This window comes from Arvicola amphibius, chromosome 3 (assembly GCF_903992535.2).
Source record: "Arvicola amphibius chromosome 3, mArvAmp1.2, whole genome shotgun sequence".
NCBI classification, from domain to species: Eukaryota; Metazoa; Chordata; class Mammalia; order Rodentia; family Cricetidae; genus Arvicola; species Arvicola amphibius.
In genome coordinates this window covers 150,413,396-150,436,550 of record NC_052049.1, presented here as the reverse complement: position 1 = coordinate 150,436,550, position 23,155 = coordinate 150,413,396, and positions in this window count along the sequence as shown.

Below are 23,155 nucleotides of genomic sequence, written 5' to 3'. Positions count from 1 at the left end.
CAGACTACAGAAGCAGTCCAGAGTCACAACACTAGGCGTGTCTGGGAGAGTGTCTAGAACGGGTTAACTGAGGTGGGAAGACTGACTCTAAATGTGCATATGGCACCATTCCATGAGCTAGCATCCTGAGCTGAATTAAAAAGAGAAAGTGGGATGAGCATCACAGTCAGTCACCCTGTGACGTAGCGACAGAAGTAGTGTGACCTCATGTCTCACACAGTGACTACTACGCTTTTCCTACTGTGGTCAACTACACCCCCTTAAGTAGTGACCAAAAATAACTCTTCTTCCTACAATTGCCTTCCTACAATTAGATTCTTTGTCACAGCAAGAAAAGAAAGCAACGTACCCTTCTATGTCTTCTTGTCTTCAGGGCAAGGCATAATATTCACTGACTGACAAACACTTCGACCCCTAAATCCCAGCCATCTGTGTGGTTCTCAGAATGTGCTTTTCTTACCTTTTGTAATGAGATGTGTGTTCCTTTCTGTGATTGGAAGATGGGGATATGCAAAGCAATTGGCAGTGCATAGCTTCCAGAGTGGCCCTAGTATCTTGGGTATCTTAACATGCAGTACAAAAGTTTCATCTTAGCGAATTTTATTCACAAATATTTGCTGCGGGAACTTCTTCCGCTCCATCAGCCAATAGCCTTTAAGATACCAGCCCACTGGGGCGTGGTCTCATACTTTAAAAAGGAGCGGGAACCAAGGGCTTGCTCTCTTTCTTGCTTCCAGCTCCCGTTTTGGTGGCTAGACTCTCTGTTTCCTGTTTGTGACGAGAGGACTGTTGTTTGGGACGGTGATCTGTAAGTTTTTTCCCCTTAAATAAATAACCCTTTTTTATTCTCCGTAATTCTTAACTGCTGTGGGATTGTTTTGTGGCTTCAAATATTGAGAAAACAGAAAAAGGCAAATTTTGCATTTTACTATATCACATAATATATATTATATGAGGCTTTATGACTACTCTATTCAATCATTACTCCTGAATTCTTTTAAAAATTTGAGTGCATATGTATATGGTATATGTGTGTGTATGCACCATGGCATGATGTGCAGGGCAGAAGATACATTGAATGGAGTCAGTCCTCCCCATCTGTTGAGATGGGCGTCTTTTATTGTTTCTGATGCTTGTGTAGGTAGAACTTTGACTATCTGACCCATTAATACTGGGTAATTCTCCTGTCTCAGCATCCTATCTCATTGTAGAAGTGGTGGAATTACAGATTCACACCACCCTATCTAGTCTTATTTATGTGGTTTTGGGGGACTGAACTCCAGGTCATCAGGCTTGCATAGGAAGTGTTTTTATGCCCTAAATCATCTTGCCAGTCCAGTTTTGAATTCTTAAACTGGGATATGTTCAAATCCTCTGGTAGAACTTTGAAGTTTTAACGATTAAATTTTTCTTAAGAAATAGACATTGAATGCTCATGTATATTCTGTGATGGACAATTAGAGCCCAAGCAAATTTGTTTTCTTTTTGTTACTTTGTCCTTGCTATGACTAATTACCCAGCAAGAACAACTAAAGGAAGCAAGAGTTTATCATGGGCCACGGTTGGAGGATGCAGTCCATCATGGCTGAGAAGGCATCATGGCAGGAACATGAGACAGATGGGTACATTGCATTCATAGTCAGGAAGCCGATATGGGTGGATGTTGGTGCTCTGCTTGTTTTCTTCCTCTTTCTGATATGGTACAAGAATTTAGCCCATGAAATGGTACAGCCCAGATGTAGAGTTTATCTGCTCTCCTCAATAACCTAATCTGAACAATCTCAAAGACATGCCCAGAGGTTTGTCTCCCAGGTGACTCTAAATCCTGTCAATTTAACAGTCAATGTTAATCATTACAAAAGGAAGTTGATGTAAAAGATCTTGAAGTTTTAATAGCTTCTAAGAGCTCACTTTTAGGTTAAATCTCTGAACAGTGTCTTTTCCCCTGACTACAGAGCTGATGCTAAGCTGTACATATAACATAACTGATAAGAACATATAATCATTGCCTTGAGATTTTCACCATTGTTTGCTGAAAGTATTTACACACCAGAGTTCTGGGATTGCACAAATGGAAATTCTGACAATCTTAATAAATTAATAGTTGAAACAGTAAAAATTTTACACTGAAAAATAATTTATTAACATTTTCCCAGTTTCCCAGACAGTCTTTGGGCAGTAAAAAGCAATTTACTAAAACTTTTTTCAAAGGGAATTCAAATCATCCTCCACAAACTATGCCTGGATAACGAAAGTGAGAATTGTTTCAAGGAAATACATTCAGAAATGAATTAAGGGGATCCTTGAGGAAGCATAGTATAATCAGGATTAATTTTGAAAATCTGAGATGGGAGCCAACTTTTATTAACTGATCGTTTTCTTTCATGGCACCTTTCCCTCTCGGGGAGAAGCACTTCATGCTATACTGTAACGTTCTGCAAGTTTCATTAATGCTGTCTCCTCAGGTTGTGCTGTGAAGAATATTTAATAGATGTTAAGACTTGGCCTTTTGGGTTACCCCTTAGTTTCGGCATCACAAAGTAACTGGAAGGATTTCTTCTGCATTTCCTTCTTCCGAGGAACGATAGGTGTATGTACAAGATGTAACTTTGTGTTGCTTAAAAGAATAAATGTTTACTTTTATTTTCGTTTTCCACTCAATGCCTTGGAGCAGCCTGAAAATTGTCAGGAATTTTCTTTTTAGAGAAGATGTCTAAGGTAATGTGTTAAAGATTATCCTGCCTCCCCCAAATGTTTCCCTCTTCCCTTCTCATCTTTTTTCTTAATACTCTGGAGCCCATCATATCACATCCCCAGGAAGCCTTCTACCACAGAGCTGTATCTCTAGCCTTCATTTTCCTTCAATTTTGAGACTGGGTCTTACTTAGTTCCCCTGGAGCCACAAGCCTGCACTAGCAGTGCCACCTTGAAAAGTCGATTTCTAAGATCTGGAATTAGAAATAACAATGTAAGGGTTATCTCTGCTTGCATGTTCAGATACAATGACAGTCGTTAGAGACCACACTAGCATCTCCTGGACTGCAGTGCTCACTGTGAAGGTTATCATATTGCTACCGGAGTTTGGAATAGTGTACACTTTCTCTGTGCCTAATATTAGAAGAGTCTTCTTGTCCTATAGTTCCAAATGATAGAGGCATTTATACCACTGTAGTGGGTATAGTGATCAATATGATAAATGTGAGATTCCTAAGTGAGAACAAAGCAAAGTCATTTAAATGTTATATATACTTTCTTTTTTAGGGGGAAAGCAATGTGTCCTTGATGCTTTGGGAATGACACAACTATCAGAGCTGGTACCTGGAAGTAGATTAATTCTCTAACTTTCATTATTATACTGTTGGGAAAGTACTATTGTTTGTAGGGAACTTGGGGACTTTGGGATTTTTCTAGCTGTATTTGAGTGAAATGTATTTTCAAATCTTATGTTACAAGTGTAGAGCTGTCCTGACTTTAAATTTTTGAGTTAACTTTGAGGTAGCAGTAGGAGAACTGTGTATTGTTCTTAGATATTGCAGTGTTCATATTGGAAAGTGTTTCTTCTTGTCAGCTGGGCTGTGCACAAAACGAGCCCAGAAGTGTTGTTTGTTACCTTTATTACCCCCCAGCATCCAGTTCACTCTTCAGTATTGTCCTGTGGTAACAGAGAGAATTCCTTTTGCATCTCTCTTTCACAGCTAAGATTATGCTAAGTCTGCTCATTATGTAAGAGAGGAAAGGGCTCTTCAGCCTTCTGCTGCTGGATTAGGGTCAGGTGGGGAATGGGAGGTTTCACTTAGCATTGATGGATGTCAGTCATATCCATGGGTCTAGAGTTATCACTCGCCTTGCAGCCTCAGACTGGTGATAACCTTTCTGGATCCCCTTCAAATTGGGATGTAGTGCACAAAGTCTTTTTGCTTGCCCATGCTCAAAGGCATTTCCATAGCACTATAGGGACTACAGGAGTCTAGCCTCTTCTGTATAGCCACACTGAGGTTCCTGATCACTTGCCCATAGCCTCTGTGCTAAACAGTTACTTTCTGCTTATCTGATGACTGGGGACTGGATGTGGAATGTCCTTCTGTATGTGTGCTGTTTTTTATTGGCTAATGAATAAAGGTGCTTTGGCTTATGGCAGGACAGAATGTAGCCAGACTAGAAGAGATATAAAGAAAGAATAGGTAGAGTCAAGAAGATGCCATGTAGCTGCTGAAGGAGGCAGATGCCATGTAGCCTCCTAAGAAGCAAGAGGTAACAAACACAAGCCTCATGGTAAAACACAAATTAATAGAAGTGTGCTAATTTAAGATATAAGAGCTAGCCAAGAATATGCCTAAGCTGTTGGACAAGCAGTGCTGAAATTAATATAGTTTTTGTGTGATTATTCTTGTATGGGTGACTGGGAAGCCTACTTGATCGTAATGGATATTTTTTTTAATGTGTTCTTGGATTTGGTTTGCCAGTATTTTATTGAGGGTGACTGGGAACTAAAGAGCAGTCTTTGCCTACAGGGCTTAACTCCAGGCTGTACATACAAGTTGATCTTTCTAGTTTCCTTTGGGCTGAAATAAGTATCCATTTTCCAATCAGTGCTGAGCCTCATCCTAAATCTCTTCCACATTTGATCTTCTTTACTACTTTCCTTTAGTCCTAACATACCAAATGGTATTTCTCTATATTTTATAACTGCTATAAACATCATGGTTTGTTTATTGTTTATATGAATCTTCTGCTTAATCTACTGTGTGGTTTCTATTTGATGATTGGACAAACAAACTATATATTCAAACCTCCATTGTTCATAATATATGTTAGTTAGTTTTAACAGAAAGAAGTGAATGAGAATTTGAATTTGGGCAGTGCGCAGAATTGGCTTTGATTTTCTTTCTCCTTAATTGAGAGTTCTCAGTGATGTGTTTGTTCTAATTACTCTGTCCCAGAGATGCAGGGCTGGTTCAACATACGAAAATCTATCAATGTAATTCATCATATAAATAAACTGAAAGAAAAAAAACCATATGATCATTTCACTAGATGCTGAAAAAGCATTTGACAAAATTCAACACCCTTTTATGATAAAGGTCTTGGAGAGATTAGGGATACAAGGGTCATACCTAAATATAATAAAAGCTATTTACAGCAAGCCAACAGCTAACATCAAATTAAACAGAGAGAAACTCAAAGCCATCCCACTAAATTCTGGAACACGACAAGGCTGTCTACTCTCTCCATATCTCTTCAATATAGTGCTTGAAGTTCTAGCAATAGCAATAAGACAACATAAGGGGATCAAGGAGATTTGAATTGGAAAGGAAGAGAATTTTTGCGTCAATATTCATGAGTGAGATTGGCCTGTAAATCTCTTTCTTGGTTGAGTCTTTGTGTTATTTTGGTATCAGGGTAACTGTAGCTTCATAAAAGGAATTTGGCAATGACTCTTCTGTTTCTATGTATTCCTTAATGTATTTCGTGAGTATAGGTATTAGGTCTTCTTGCAAGTTCTGGTAGAATTCTGCATTTAAACCATCTGTTCCTGGGCTTTTTTTTTTTTGGCGGGGAGGCTTTTGATAACAGTTTCTAATTCTTCGCAGCTAACAGGTCTATTTAAATTGTTTACCTGGTCCTGGTTTAACTTTGGTTTATGGTACTTATCTTAAAAAGTGTCCATTTCTTTTACATTTTCCAACTCCAAATGGATCAAAGACCTCAGTATAAGGCCAGATACACTGGATCTGGAAGAAGACAAAGTGGGAAATATTCTAGAATGCATTGGCATGGGAAAAGACTTTCTGAACAGAACATATATAGCACAAGCAATGAGAACAACAATTAATAAATGGGGCTTAATAAAACTAAAAACTTTTGGATGCTATCATTCAGACAAAGAAGAAGTCTACCTAATGGAAAATATTTTTATCAGCTGCACATCTGATCGGAGTCTAATATCCAAAATACATAAAGAACTCAAAAAATATAACATCAAGAAAAGAAATAACCCAATTAAAAATAGACTACAGATCTAAACAAAGACGTCTCAAAAGAGGAAGCCCAAATGGTTGTAAAACACTTAAAGAAATGTTCTACATCATTAGTCATTGGGAAAATGCATATAAAAGCTACTTTGAGATTTCATCTTGCACCAGTCAAGATGTCAAAGAACAATAAAACAAATGTCAGTTTATGCTGGAGTAAGGAGGACACTCATTTGTTGCTGGTGGGACTGCAAACTTGCACAGTAACTGTGGAAATCAGTATGGTGGTTCCTCAAGAAGACTAGAATTGATCTCCTTCAGGATTCAGTTATACTACCATTGGGCATATTCCCAAAGGATGCTTCATTATACTATAAAGAGAACCATATTTATAGCTGTCCTATTGATGATAGCCAGAATTTGAAAAAAAAATGTTTGTCAATAGATGAATGGATAAAAAATGTAGTACATTTGCACAGTGGAATATCACTTAGCTATTAAAGATCCCCAAATCATGAAATTTACAGGTAAATGGATGAAACTAGAAACATCAATCAAAGGAAGAGAGGATACCCAGACCAGAAATACAAATAAAGTATGCATTTCCTTATATACAGTTGTTACCTGTTATGTCACTGGTACAATTATTACTTTTCAAATTCAGGTATAGAGTAAGGGTCATGGTGGGAGAGATGGATCTTCCTTGGAAGGGGAGCTAGAATGGATAGTTGTGAATGGATGGGGGTGGGATGGTGGTGATGGTTATTGGAACAGAAGGATTAAATGGAAAAGAGGATGGTGTGGGGAGGTATGAAGGAGACCTCAAGGAGAGGCATCTAAAACTAAGGGCCATTTGAGGGGTCATATATTCTAATACAGAAGAAGATTTCTAAAACATATACATGTGAGGAGGAAATCTAAATGAAATTTCCAAATAATGAGGGAGACAGATCTCCAACTGGATATCTCATCACCAAATGAAACTTCCAGTACTGGGAATGGGTTACACCTGATTGGCTTGCTGGCCAACAGGATTCCATGGGCACCTGTGAATAACCAAGACTACTATTGGCAAGGCTATTTGTTGTTCTCCACAAGCTGACTGTAAGGCCCTGTTGCTAAAGGCAGCACTTATACTCTTTGAACACAGAGAAGCCAAGCTGGTGCCTACCTGGAGCCTTGACTCTTATGGGCTAGTGTTCATGGTTCTCTTCCCTCTACCAAAGGGGGAATATAAACATGAACCTAGCTACAAACCATTTGTTCTAAAATGGTACCTGCCTGCAAAATATTCTACTACAACAGTGACACAAAGCTTGTGGCAGTAACAAGCCAATGGCCATTGGATTTAAGACCCACCCATACGTTATGCTTGGGTGGCCAAGAACCCCAAGACTAAATAAGCAGCGACCTAGGAGAAAACCAAATACTGCTAAGGGAAGATAATCATAAAATGACTCCTAATGCCATTCTGTTGTACTCCTAGATGTGCCTTCCTCAGTCATCATCAGAGAAGCTTCCTCCTGTAGTAGATGGGAGCAAATACAGGTACCCACAATCTTGGTATTATTATGCAAATAATCCAAAACTGAAACTCTGGGCTTTAAATGGAATGCCTCTACCAAACTTCTCCCTTAAGGGTCGGGCTCTCTCTCTCTCTCTCTCTCTCTCTCTCTCTCTCTCTCTCTCTTAATTTTACATACCAACCACAGTTCCCCCTCCCTCTCACTCTCCCGCTGCTCTCCCCACTTTCCTCCTAGCTCATTCCCCTTTTCCATCCTCCTGTGGGGGGGAGTCAACAAAGCCTGGTACATTAAGTTGAGGCATGACCAAGCCCCACCCACCTGTGATGGAGGAGGGTCATCTGTCTATGTGTTACTTTCATTGGTTAATAAAGAAACTGCCTTGGCCCTTTAATAGGACAGAAAATTCGGTAGGCGGCGTAGACAGAACAGAATTGTGGGAGAAAGAAAGCAGAGTCAGGCAGACCCCTCAGGCAGATGCCATAGCTCTCCTCTCCGAGATGGACACAGGCTAAGATCCTTCCCGGTAAGACACCACCTCATGGTGCTACACAGATTACTAAATATGGGTTAAAGCAAGATGTGAGAGTTAGCCAATAAGAGGCTGGAACTAATGGGCCAAGCAGTGTTTAAATGAATACAGTTTCCATGTAATTATTTTGGGTAAAGCTAGCCGGGTGGCAGAAAGTGGCCCACCATTCCTTCTACAGATTCCTGCAGCTTCTTCTACACCACTGCATCAAGCCTGAGCAAGTCATCCCACCTGAGACTGGGATCCATCCCTGAAGTGCGAGCTGGCTCAGAGATCTCTTAAGAGAGGAGACAGAAAGTGTGAAAGAGACAGAGGGGATGGAGGACATCAAGAAAGATGGTCCTCTAAACACAGCAAAACTGATGCACATAAGTAGTCCCAGAGATTGTTGCAGCATACCCACCAGATGGGGTCCTAGATTGAAAGAAGTGGACACATGCCCCTATCTTTTACTCAGAAACTATCTCCAACTGATATCCATTTGCAAATGAAAAATCTTTTTTCTCCAAGGGAGTGTCACTGGGGAAAGAACTACTCTTAAGGGTAGGCTGCACGCCCAGCAATAGATGGCATAGGAAATGAACTCAACAACATCTTTGGGGTATCTTTGTCTCATAATGTTGAATCAGAACATTGTGTGTGTGTGTGTGTGTGTGTGTGTGTGTGTAAACATATGTGCCTCAATGTCTATATGTACTTTTTGTACTTTTTCTTTGGCTCTTTTGCATCTGTTCATTATATCCTATTCTGGTTTGTTGTTTTTACTTTATATTATTTTATTATTATTCCTTAGATACCTGTTTTTTTTTCTAAGAAGAAACAGCCAGGGTGTAGATCTAGATAGAAAGGGAGATGAGGAGAAACTGGGAGGGGTAGATGAAGCAGAAACTGTACTCATAATACATTGTATGAAAAAAATCTATTTTCAGTTACAAAAAATCATGTTTATGTTTCATGCTATACTCTGACAAATGGCTATTCTCTGAGATGATGTTTTCACATTGAAACTGTAAGGTTATACTTTAAAATAATCATTTAATCGATACTGCGGAAGTGGCAAATTCAGATATGTGTAACATTTAAATAAGAGACAGTATTTTGATAAAGCTGTTATAAGACCCTTGAATACTAAAATCATTTCATATTAGGAATTTGATTAATGAGGCTAATATAGCTTGATTCACTGTAAGTATATATTAAAAATGGATTTCCAAAATAATCTCATTAGACCTTTAATATATGCTTACTAGGGGCCATAATTACTTATAGTACTATCATCTTCCCCTTTACAAAATTCTTTTTATTAGGTTTGGAGTTCAGACCTTAACACAATATGTAGGTTTAGCAAAGGGGAAGGTAACTCATCATTGTTTTTAAAGGACAAACTTGGCTTGCACAACACATCGTGCATACCATACATATCATTCAATCACAGAACAGGTGAGGCTAACTGTCCTGTGGCTATGGAGAAGCAGAACCAAAAGAGTCATGGTGAGAGGAACTTGTGTTCCACCGCGGCAACAAAGAGTATGGAAAGAACTCACCCTAGAGGTGAGGATTCTGGGGTTCACTCCGTTCCCAGCCTGGTGGGCTAATCTATCTGAAGATTGGTTTCATCTGTGCAATGACAGAATTGTCCTAGATACTTCTGAGAGGCTTGCAATGATCTGGCATGAGTCCACTGCTTTGAGAGATTTTGTTTTTATGTCTGTGGATGCTTGTTTGCTAGTAAAGTCATTTGAGTTGGGAAGTCAAGGTACTAATTCCCTGTCACTGCAATTTTTCTATGTTAATGATTTATTTATTCAATATGCCTGAGGATTTGCCTGCGTGTATGTCTGTGCACCACCTGTATATCTTGTTCTGGCAGAGGCCAGAAGAAAGTGCTGGGTCCCCGGGATCTGGAGTCACAGATAGTTGTGAACTTCCATTTAGGTGCTGGGAACTGAATCCAGGTCTTCCACAAGAGTGGTCTGTGCTCTTAACTGGTGAGCTATCTCTCCAGTCTTAATTTTTATATTTCAGTATAGAAGCCTTACACTCCAGGGCTGGCACTTTGAACAGCAACCCGTTCATGTTTCTTCAGGAACTAGGCAAAGACATTGGCGATTCATGTAGACCATCCTGAGTTCTGCAAAGAAGCAGCTGCATTCAGGAGTTATTAATTTTTGAAAATGTTCTTAATTTTTTAAACAGGAAGATTCAAGGTTCCACACTCTTTTATCTCTCATTATACAGCTGAACCCCGCTAAATCTGTTTTCTCTCTGAGTTTATTTACTGGAACAACTTTGCCCAGAAGGATGCACAGCTATATTATTATTTAAGCTATGTCTTGTGAATTTTAATCTCTGTACCAAAGGAACAGCAAGGTATGCATTTTTGGAAGGTCACTCCAGAAGCCCCTGGAAATATTTTATAAAATGTAGTTCATGACCTGTAATACCGTTTTAATCTTCCTAAAGTACTAAGTTCTAAAACTTATCTGATATGAAGGGTTAAAGAATTTATGACACGTAGCAAAGGTGAGGCAAGTGGGAACATGCTAGAAGGGAAACGAATGAAATACGTAGGTTTATTTTCTCATTGTCAGGACAAAGTACTGGACAAAAGCAGTTTAAAGAAGGAAGGAAGGGAGGAAGGAGGGAAAAGAGGAAAGAGGGGTTTATTTAGTTAAAAGTTCCATAGCAGGGAAGATATTGCAACAGGGACATAAGGCAGCTGTTCTTGTGTCCATAGTCAAGTAGAGAGCCATGTGTTATATGACAGACTTTTCCTGGGAAAATACAACTCCAAGACACATATCTGGTCACCCAGGAAAGACAGTCCACAGCGGGCCAAGATAAAAATTGGATCCATGTTTAATTTAGTGAACTCAGGATTTTTTCTAATTGGGGTTCCCAACAGGATTATGGACAAGGGGTTACTTATGAGGGGCAGAAATAACTCAAAAGCAACATCATTGTAAAGCAACCTAAACATGAGTGATGGATCCCCAGAGGCCTCTATGCAGCTTATAGGTGGATCCACAATTCAAACATCTCCTCTAAGTCTCTATGCCCAGCAACTGTTTACACCATTTTATAGTGGTGTGGGGAGGCACTCTAAAATCTTCTAAGTTTCTGTTCTCCCAAATCTTTTGTTGACCATTGACTTCCTCTTTACCACTTGATGTTGCTCCTTCCCTTCTGGAATAAAGGTTTTAATTAGGAAGGAATGCTTCAGTCTAGAAGAGCATGCCATACAATGTCATGAACGCTGGCAGTCAACTTGCTTCATCTTTTTTTGTTCAGTCTAGGACTCTAGCCCGTGGAATGGTGCCAATCTCAATTAAGAGTGGGTCTTCTTACCTCAATTAATCCAGTCTAGAATCACTAAATTTTAGAGATCTGCCCAGAAGGTTGTTTCCATAGTGGTTCTAAATTCCTTCAACTTGATAAATAAGATACCACCACACAAGGTAAACAGGACAAATCACTGTCTTCAGACTTCCCAGATCTAATTGCTAGCACCATATGGTGTGCTCGGTGGAGGAAATATGGAAGGTGTTTAAGAGATGAAGCATTGATTTTTACTAGCATATAAAATACATCAGAGGAAGAGATTGTAATGTATACCAAAGACAGCTGGTGCTTCTCCTACAAGGAGTTATGCTAAGGAGAAAGAAGAGAAAAATTCATGGACTACTGAGGACCTCATAATTTTTCTGAGGCCTGGAGAAGACATGACATTTATGTTATGGGATCAAAACATATAGATGGGACTAGATTATTTATTTTTTTTACTTTAAAGGGAGAAATCTCTAGTATCCTTTGGTCTTGATCCCAGGTTTTCAAAAGTATTCTCCGCAAAGAGAAGAATTCAGATGAGACTTTTTTTTTTTTTTTGTATACCAAACCGATTGAAAGTAAGGAAGCAATAATATACTCTAGAAAAAGAGTGGCCCAAACAGTAGCAATGATCTTAACTACGGCAGACATTAGGCTTATAATTTTCTTTTACTAGTGTCCCCTTCCTTTTTCACTCCCTCAGGGTGAGCACTTCTAAAAAGAAGCTCCTTTTATAAGTAAATAGATACAATAAAAGATTATACATATATACACATTCATAAGCAGATAGATAGATAAAAGAATAGGGTTAAGTACTCCTGAAGCTGAAAAGTTTACTAGGGTAAAGGAAAACAGCATTCTGGTCATGTTCTCTGGAGAGAAAGAGAGTTCTAAATTTGATCTGATCTTGCTAGCATGGACCAATGATGGTCTCTTACATCCCTCTTGGTGGCTATAAGGTTGTCCATGTGGAGGTGACCACTATCATTATCATTTTGCTATGACCACTAGTCAGTCACTATCATTACATTTATATCCTGTTTTAGGACTCTGTAGGACTCTACATCTTGTTACTGGAGATGCTGTTGGTCAGTCCCTACTGGAGCGATCCTCCAACCTGATAGTGGTAAATAGTCATCCTTTCACCCCCACGTAGATTAGGTCCCCGAGTTTCAGACCCTGAAGGTGGTAGCTGTGAATATGTGGCTGGAGAAGCACACACAGAAAGGCTTATGAGAGAGTGTGACAGTGTCTGGAAATGGAAGAAAAGGCAGACAGAGGAGCTGACTTGCTTACTAGGCAGTTTAGAGACAGCTTCAATTTGATTCTGTGAAAGAAACTCACTAGAGTGGCATCAAACTCTCCAGTGCTCACCAGTCCTTGGGTAAGGGCTACCTGCAGAAGGTGTCTTGACAGTACAAATTCCTCAGCCCTCCAGCACTCTCACCTGACTTCTCCCAAAGCAAGTTAAGAAGGCTTGAGTTGAAGTAGGTGTGGCTATAAATGGGTGACTAGGCCATGGAGCCAGGGGATGGTGTGGTGCTCCAAAGAGGTGCGGACCAGGGAAGGGCAGAGCATCAGCACCTCCGCCTTCAGTGTCCTCCAGTTTTCTCTCAGGCTTTAAACAATATCATTCCAGTGATACCTCATTTTATTATAATTTCCCAGGAAGAACATAATCTTCAGTTTGTGGTTAAAAATTCAAAGCTTGGAGGATGAGCTGATTGTCACAGAGGAATACTGTACCCTTTCTGCCTCCAATGTGGGTATCATATTTCCCGAGATTTTCAGGGGTACTTATCTGTCCCTGTTCTTCCTTCCTTCCTTCCTTCCTTCCTTCCTTCCTTCCTTCCTTCCTTCCTTCCTTCCTTCCTTCTTTCCTTCCTTCCTTTTTCCTTCCTTCCTTCCTTCCTTTTGTAAAGTTAAGCTAAATTCTTTAAAACATAAACAGAGGGAAAGAGAGAAAGACAGAGAGGCACAGAGAGAGACAGAGAGAAAGAAAGTACATTAGGACAAATGTGGGCTTCTCAAAGAAGCACCACCAGCACCCATTTTTAAACCTGAACAATTCTTTGTGTATTCTATTTTGCATTCTGACGCCATATGCTCACTATCAAACATGCCAAGCTCGAGTAAAAAGCCCATGAGGCCTCCATCCTACAGAAAGAACTTCAGGCAACAGAATAAAACTGGGAACAGGAAAGGTGGTTCCCCACCCAAACACACACACACACACACACACACACACACACACACACACACACACACACACATGCAATAACATTTAATGAAAAAAGAGTCCAGAAATTGGAAGGAGAGTAGGAGGGGTATATATGAAAGCTTGAAGAAAGGAAAGGAAAGGAAAGGAAAGGAAATGAAAGGAAAGGAAAAAGAGAAACACTGTAATTAAATTACAATCTCAAAAAATGGGTTGGGGGCGAAGTTTCAGTGGTCAGTATTGAAAGCAATGACTTGACAAATCTAATTACTGAGATTCTGAATCCTGTTTGGTCCACTCGAACTTCGTCCATTTATGGTAGTCAAGTATTTTGACTACTTCTACAACAAGATAATGAACAGGTTTTCCTCACACCCCAAAAGCTGTGAATTAAATCTGAGTTTTAGAGATACACTTGTACATAGATTTTAAGTACTAAAAATTCCCTCCTCTATTACAAAATCCGCATAGGTCAGTTTTGTTTGAAAATTCACTTACCACATATTTGTAGGGAGCCTGCTGTCTATGCCAGAGTGAACAAAAGAGTCAAGATTTCTACTCTCACAGAATTTTCAATCTAATAGAGAAGAATAAATGTTATGATTATTTCTCATCACCATTACTGTGAACAAAATACAACAAAACAAATTTTGAGCTCTGGCATTTGGAAATCTGGGGGAAATGGTATTTTTCTCTAGAATTAGTCACTTTATATTATATATTTACCTGTGAAGTAAGAAAGCTCCTGGAAATTGAACTGAATATTTATGGGACATCTCCTATAAACCAAACACTGTTAGCACGTTAAAATAAGCGACAGTAATTTCTTTGTTGGATACAATGAGCATGGCATACAAAAACCTGCGCAGAATAATTTTGCATGAATGATGATCTTTTAAAATTCCACTGGATGCCAAAATGGAATTTATGAGTGAACCTTTGAAAAAAGGACAAATACAGGTAGGACAAATACATATCACAGTTCAGAATTTTTGCATTGTTGTTGCAGGATAGAGTTTTATACTAATAACACAATGGTCAGACAAAAACACCACCTTGGCAACTTTATTCATGAAGTTATTCCATTTAGAATGAGTTCAAAAAAGGCATTGCCTATTTGCCATCTATAGGAAGTAAGGGTGAGCCATACTGTAGGCTTCCCACATTCAGTGCAGAACTTAACTTGGCTGTGTTCCACTGCATCCCTTCTTTTTAGAGAAGAGAGAGAGTTTTCTGTCTTGTGTTTCATCAGTTCTATCAGTATTGATGAGACAAGAGCAAGTAGATGTTACTGAAAAATAAATCTGTTTCCACATCTTTCCCTGAGATTACTTCCCAGATGCATTGCCAGAATCTGCACGCTTGCTTGACTCGGTTAATCATGAGGCTGTGGCCAAGTGTGCCATGACACCCTGAGGACAGACTTGGACTTCGCACTGTGAACAGTTGGTAGAAAGCATTTTCATTATGTTCTACAGAAGGGAATATGGGACTGCAGCATATCATAGATTCTTTGCCATGCCGTCCTACCTCTATCACAAAGAACCTTGTTTACACAGCCAGTTGCCACCTCACCCCTTCCACCCGGGTTTTGCAGCCCTTTCTACATTATGCTGGGCTGATCCTTCATTTTCTTGAGATTTTCCAGTGCCCATAGGAGGAATGCACTCATCTTCCCTCTTCTTGCTGAAAGGCACCCTTCCCCAAAGCAATTCATCAACTATTGTGAAGCTTTTCCAGGGCCTGCTGTCTCTTCTCTGGGGAGAGTTTTGGCCCCAGTGAGCAGATTGCACAGGAATGACATGATTTCCAAGGCTTCTCAGACATGCCCCCCCCCCAAAGTGTGGTGGCTAATCTTATCTGTCAATCTGACTACATCTGGAATTTAGAAAAACCTAAGCTGATGGGCACTGCTGTGAGAGATTGATTTTTAAAATCAGAGTATTTGAAGCAGGAAGACTCACCCTAAATCTAGGCAATACCATTTGGTGTCAACCCACATATAGGGACTTGGAAGAAGGAGCTTCATTTTTGTCTGCTTACTTCTCAGTGCCAAGCTTGACTATCCTGTTGCTGCTGGTGTCAAAGTTAGCTTCTTCAGGATTTCTACGTGGGCTGAACACCAGCAGCTCTTCAGGAATCCTCCTGGACTCAAGCGCCAGATCTGGACGCCCAAGTCATGCAGCCTCACGGACTGAACAACTACAGAACTCTCTTGGCTTTTCCATCAAGAGTTAGCCATGGTGGGCCACTCTAATCATATCCAGTGATAAAAAATCCCCTTTGACACACATACACATGCATGCACACGTGCACTCATGAACACGTGCACACACAGGCGTGCGTGTGCACACGCACTCACATTCATTCTACTAGTTCAATTCCTTTGATTCCTGATTAAACACAGGAAGCATGCCTCACAGTCCCTGACACTCCCTCCCTGTTAGTTCATACTCCTGTGAATTCTTCCAAGCTGAAAAAGCTCCTGACTACATGATTCACATCTGGGAGCTACAGAAGACAGAAAGATTGACATAAAAAACAGAACAACTCTGCCATCCAGGATTTTATTGTCTAAAGAAGGAAAGAAACAAGGAAATATATGTAATAAGCCTGACTTAGGGACTCAGCTTACTGAGTTAAATTAAAAATAAAATTTGGGGCAGGATGCTGAGAAAATACCCTCATTGAGAGAAAGGTTGACAAAAAATGTGTAATCTATCATCTTTTAGCAAATGGAATCTACAGAATTTTCTTAAATGTAATTGGATGTATAGTGGGTGAAATAGAAACAGTGAGAAAGGAGACGGTGACTCTTCCACTATTGCCAAAGAGAAGAAAATCGTTGTCTCTTCATGGAAGCCCTTGTGAGAGTAAGTGGTTGAGCAAGCAGAGAAGTGAAGCCTAGAGTTCCTATATGCCAGCAAAAGAAAAGGCACCCCCATTCTGTCATGTCTCCTGGATTCTCCTTATATTGAAGTTGGTTTGTGTTCCTGTAAATCTGCAAGAACTGTTTTTCATGAATTCATCAGCCTGGTGCTAATGGCCACAGTGAACTTCTTTCTTGAGTGTAGCTATTCTTATCCATGCTTTTTTTTTTTTCCAACTGTTCATTTTGAAGCTTTTCTTCTGAGTCTCTAATGTGTTGCCTTTCTCTTTGGGACTGCTAATCTTTTTAAAATGTCTGTATACTTCTTTTCTTAGTAAATATCTCCCCGTCACCTCAGGGTTCTCCTGGGTTATTATCACCTGCTTTCGTGGCTTTACCTATTACCTCCAGATTGATCACAGAAGATTTCTTCTTATATTTTTGTAACACCTGCAATCTGTGTTGTAGGCACCTTTCAAACTTAGTACAACCCAAACAGAACTCTCCATTTCCACATACAAAATATTGCCTGTGGTGATTTGAATGAAAATGGCCCCATAGGCTCATAGGGAGTGAACTATTTAGGAGGTTTGGCCTTGTCTGAGTGGGTGTGGCTTTGATGGAGTAAGTGTGTCTCTAGGGGTCAGGCTTTGAAGTCTAAAGTGTTCAAACCAGGTCTAATGTGACATCCACTTCCTGCTATCTATGGATAGCAGATGTAGAACTCTCAGCTACTTTTCCAGCCCTATGTCTGCCTTCATGCTGTCATGTTTTTTGCCATGATGACAATGGACTAAACCTATGAACTATAAGTCAACCCCAATTAAATATTTTCCTTTGTAAGTGTTGACATGACCAAGGAGTTTTTCACAACAATAAAACCCTAACTAGGACTAGATCATTTACTTAAATGAAGAGAAATACCATGTCCTTGATCCTTGAGACTATCTTTTCCTTCACTTACCATATCCAATCAGTTTCTAAGTGTTTTTCAAATATGTCTTTGTCTCTGTTTATTGCCCAGGCTCTAATTCATGCAAAGTCTTATAATGGTTTTCTATGTGATATATGGACACTGTCTTTATTTCCTGTGAGCCCTATATTCTAAACAGTTAACATATTAAACTCATAGACACCAATCTGACTGATGTTCACTGTCCTTCACTGAATTGCTTATATTGCCATCATCATATGTGAAGTGGCCTCTACCTACTTTCTTCTACCCCCCCACAAGCCCTCTGAGAGCAGCATGTGACTGAGTCCATACTGCCTAGGCTTTTCCTCAATGACCCTCAGGCATCTTTCACTTTCTGCCTGCTTTTTGTTACTGCTAAAAGGAAATATTTGTAAATTATGCAATCCTCTCTAACTATGGGAAAGCTTTACAGTATATATAAAAGAATTCAGACTAATTTTAGGCATATTCATGATACTCCATGTATTCAACATGTCAGAGAAGTCAGATGTGATGAGATTAATAACAATGCTTGTTAGGTATATAGAAGTATCCTAGTGGAAATGTGGAAGTGGTAATCTTTTAACCTGTGTATTGGAAGAGGACCTCTTGTAAAAAAGAAGGATCTCTGGGCCTGGAAGCAGAGATGTTCTTTTCGTTGGGAGTGCCTGTTTCAAGTTGTCTTGGTTTGATGCTATTAGCAAGGTACCACATGAGAAGCAGGGAAACCTTGTGGTGTGGGCAATAGCATACACGCAGGAGTCAAGTCAGCAAATGGTTTGGCCTAACATGAACATGACTGGAGGAGAACCACACACCTTTCTAAAGACTTTATTGATATTATGTAAGATACAAGGACCATTTAAGGTGAATGGAGAAGGAAGCCTAACTTCTTGTTTGGTTTCAAGTAAAATAAAAAATGAATTAAGAAAATGTATTATAGAACAAGTGATAAACGGTTAAGGCCTCAACTAAACAGTGGGCAGGAAAAAGGGCTGAGTGTGATATATGACACAAATGGTCACCAGACAAAGGACATTAACATACCTAGCTTCTACAAGTGATAAGAAACCCTTAGCATCATTCACCTGTCATAACTGTACTTCAGATCCATATAGTGGTAGTGAATCATGCTTCTGAAACCAGAAGTACTGTTTCAGATTTTCTTATTGTAAACACATGTATGAACTATATGATCTTATCTACTTTTAGAAATACAGTTTGCTGGTATGAAGCATTCCCACAGTGTTATGCATCCACTGATACTCCAGAACATTTTGATAATACAGGTGAAACTCTGTATATTTACTGTTAGCTTACTATTACCTTTCCTCTCCCCGTCATTGAAACCTCTGTTCCATCTTCAATCCGTCTAAATTTCCTTATTCTAGATACATGGTACACAGGAAGTCATATGGTATCTGACATTTTGTCTGACTTCCTTTACCTAGAACAATGTTTCTAAGATTTATTTGTATTGGAGTTGTGTCAAAGCTCCATCCATTTTGATGGTTGAATAGCATACTGCCATTCATTCAGCTGTTGATAGAAGTTGTGTTGTTTCCACATTGTGAGTAAGTCAGGTGTAAGCATCAGTGCACAAACATATATTTGAATCCCCATTTTCAGTTCTTGTGGATACATACCTAGAAGTGTTATTGATAGTTTAGAGACTTCTTTTTCACAAATATTGGGTAAGTATGTGCTAGGTCCCAAAAACCTCTGCTATTCTTCCTTCTGATGACAAGAGGTTGTTGGAGTTATTCAGCTCTTCATTCTAGGATGAAGCAAGACTTTAAGTTTTAAGAGAATGTCACTTTGCTTTTTATTTAATTTTAGACAGCGCCTGCCTGTTACCTTTTATTTCACTCAGGAGGATGAACATGGCATCAGACTTTCCTCTCTAACAGCACACAAACATGGAGATGCATAAAACATGGCACATGGGTTCAGACCTCCCCGTGTGAAAATCTAGAAAAAACTAAACCACACCATTGAAACCCAAATTTTCTTACAGATTCTCCTTGTACAATAATGCCTGGTAATAGCTCCCATTCCTCTGTAGTGTAAGAAACATACTAAGTTTTCTATACCCATTCCTCTGTTGATGGATATCTAGGCTTGTTCTGCATCTTGGCTATTTTAAATAGTACTGCTATAAATAAAGATGTGTGACAATCTCGGTGGAGTGCTGACGTAGATTCCTTTGGAATACACACTGAAGAGTGGGATAACTGCGTCGTATGGTAGTTCTGTTTTAGTTCTTCAGGATTCTCCATCCTGACTTACATGGTATTTGCACCATTTAAATTCCTGCAACAGCATGTATTCTAATGAATTGACTTGTGTTATTATACTTCTAACCCATCATTGGTTTGTTTTGGGTCTACAGATAGATGGATGTAACCATAATTCTATCTGTCTCTCAGGGCCAGAAGTATGTGTGGGTAAGTCACATTCAGCTCAGATGTAATCAATCAGTATTATTGTTAGTATATATTAATGATTAAAAAAATCAACTAAATACAAGGTTTATATGAACTTAAGCTTTGGTAGCCTTGAGACTGTCAACCTGAAGAGAAATGGAGTCACACATTGACTATTGCTTTGGGCTGAACAGTATTACAACTTAAGAAAACAAAGATTCAAGTTGTTTTTGGTTATTGCTACAGGACCTTAGAGATCTCAAAATTCAAAGACCAAAGCAACAAGTGGGAGAGTCAACAAATTAGTTGTTTGTCAAATCTTACTATTAATGAAAGCAGTGTAGCAAAATGTTACATAAGACTGGACCACTTTCACAGGATCAGTAGACTAGTTCTTGCAGAGTAGGGGAAGAAGAAAAATAAGAAATTCTTAGTAAAGGCAGGAAGTTAAGGCCTTGTTGATCCTGGTGGCTGCCAGTTTGACTGGAAAGTTCTGCTTTCATGAGAGCTGTAACTGTAAACATAGAATATACAAGCCATAACAAGCACAGACGTTGCAGGTTTCAGTATATGCTGTCAACAGGATGTGTATCTACTAAGGGTCTAAAATTCCCTGAAGTAGACGGTATTAAAGCCTGGTCTCTCATACCCCTTTGGTCTAATGCCTTGAGTGTGTCTTAATTCACTTTTTCTTTAATTTCTTCCATAAAAGAACAATTTAAATATTTGCAAACTTATATGAAACTAATATACAGAAAGAAATGCTAAAGTTAACAAAATGGATTAAGAGCTGTTTTTTCATTACAGTGTCCCTTGAGTATTAGAAGAGAGAGAATCTTTTAAACTGTTTTCATAAGGTGTAGACAGAGAGATAGCTTAATGGATACTTACCTGTTTCATAAGTCAGGCCATGGTCATTTACTTTATTTTTTGGGGAGGGATTTAGTCTCCTAAATCCCTGGAGATATGTGGGAAAATGAACTTAAATTATATAAAGATGCTAACTCATGGTTTGTATTCAAGAAGTGGTAGGAACTGGGCAGAGGAACAGACAAGCATCATTGGATCCCTGGGGAGAGCTGTATTGGAAAAGGATTTGAAAACTGAGAGCTAGGATGCTGAGAATTAAGCCAGTTGACTTAAAAATGGTCCAGGGCTCACTCTGGGTACACATCATTATTAATTTTCTATGGCATCAGTGATATTTTTTAAAGTAAAGCCTTAAGGACTTGAGTACTTTGGAAAAGTTGTGAAGAGGAAGGTTTTTAATCATCCAAGCTCTTGCAAGCTGTCTGTGTGTGCTGCTTGCAGGGCATGTTGCCAAGCAAGATGATGGAAGGGCAAATTCGGTATCTAGCTTTGCAAATTTCTCCCTAGAGATTTTAGAGCTTCATTCAGATAGAATTTCATATTGAGTTCTTCCTGTCTAAATTAGGAGATGCTGGTACTTAGGGCCTGTAGTTGCTCCATTTCCTGAAGTTCCCTACTCTGCAGCTCCTCTGGGAAGCCAGAGAACAACTTACTGCTATGAGGGTTTTACGATTGATCGCTCTCTTTCCTGTACTGTTGTTCACTATGGAACACCCAGCAATTTGGGGTGAGGAGAAAAGGTGGAGCCTAAAAGTTTCTGAACTTATCTTTGACCCTAACATAGATTGTTGAATGAAAATTCTTGGAGGGAACGCTTTACCTTTCCTTGAATGTAGTATTTAAAAGGAAGAGGGAGGACTGTCCTAAATTAACATGGGTACCAGTCCTGTTGTGTCTGGAAGATGCTGTTTCCTTGGAGACACATTCACCACCATTGGTATTTACAATATTTTTGTCACTCACTGACACTATGACAGCATGCATGGGACCTGCACAGGTTCCAATCAGTTGAAGTCCCAGCACTGAGAAGAGGAGGTAGACACAAAGTTCCACACCTAACCAAGAAGCTGTTTACTATTGATACCTGCTGGGAAAGGGACTACCAGTGTTCCCAGTGGAGTGTCACTGGGTATATCAACCACACTCAGGTCAGACCCCATGGCCAGCAATAGCTGGCTAACACACGATAGCTATATGTTCGTGTGCTTTTTGTTTTGTTTTGGCACTTTTTGTCTTATTGATGTATTTTTAAAAGTTTTTTAGTTTGTTTCACTGTTTCGATTATTTTGTGTGTTTTTCTGTTTTTCTTTTTCTTTTTTTCTTTTTTTTTGGTTTTTACGAGACAGGGTTTCTCTGTAGCTTTGGAGCCTGTCCTGGAACTAGCTCTTGTAGACCAGGCTGGTCTCGAACTCACAGAGATCCGCCTGCCTCTGCCTCCCGAGTGCTGGGATTAAAGGCGTGCGCCACCACTGCCCGGCTCTGTTTTTCTTGAGAGGGAAAAGGAGCATGAAGTTAGGAGGGTAAAAACATTGCAAGAGTTAGGGGAGTGAAAAGATGGTCAAAATATATTGTATGAAAATTTAATAAAAAATTAAAAAGATTGTTATAAGGAGTGATAGTTTCTTTTATTCTATCTTTCTTATTAAAAAATATGGTAGGCTGCCATGCTGATGATGCTTCATAGGTATAGTTGAATGATACCAATTGACAAGCCAACATGGAGGGGGAGATATCTCATAATGCTTCAACCCTAGACAAAGAAGTACAGGCACTTAAGGAATGCGGGGGGTGGGATAAGTAGTAGTCTTCAGGGAGAGCACGCCATTTGGTTATTCAAAACCAAGGGTCAATCCTGAATTCATGGATATACAAGAACATTATACAGATTGAGCCGTGTGTGTGTGTGTGTGTGTGTGTGTCTGTGTCTGTGTAAATTGAGATAATTGAGATCAGGAATTTGAGAGAGAGAGAGAGAGAGAGAGAGAGAGAGAGCGAGCGAGAGAGAGAGAGAGCAAAGCAGCACATGGGAAACACTGTAAAGAGAAAGGGAAAGGAAAAACAAAGTAGTTATATTTTAATTTTAACAACTTATGTTTGTATGCATATATATGTTTAATATTATGATAATAGTATTGGACACTGGGCTTAGACTTCCCATTTAAAACTGCGAAATACAAATTTCTATTCTTTATAAATAGAAACATAGAAATATTCTTTATTCTATTATATACTTGTCTTACATTAAGATATTTTGTTATAGCAGAAGGTATGTACTAAAAATATTCCTAATAATAAATATGGGGCATAGAAGGAATATTGAGCATTTGAAAATTTGAAGCTTGCAGGATGTTTTGTAGGTTCAAGCATGAATATACCCACGTGACCAGTTTGTTGCTGGAGTTAGGGAGCCATTCTTTAAATTTTATGATTCACTGTTAGTGTGAATGTCCATGGCATAGTGGT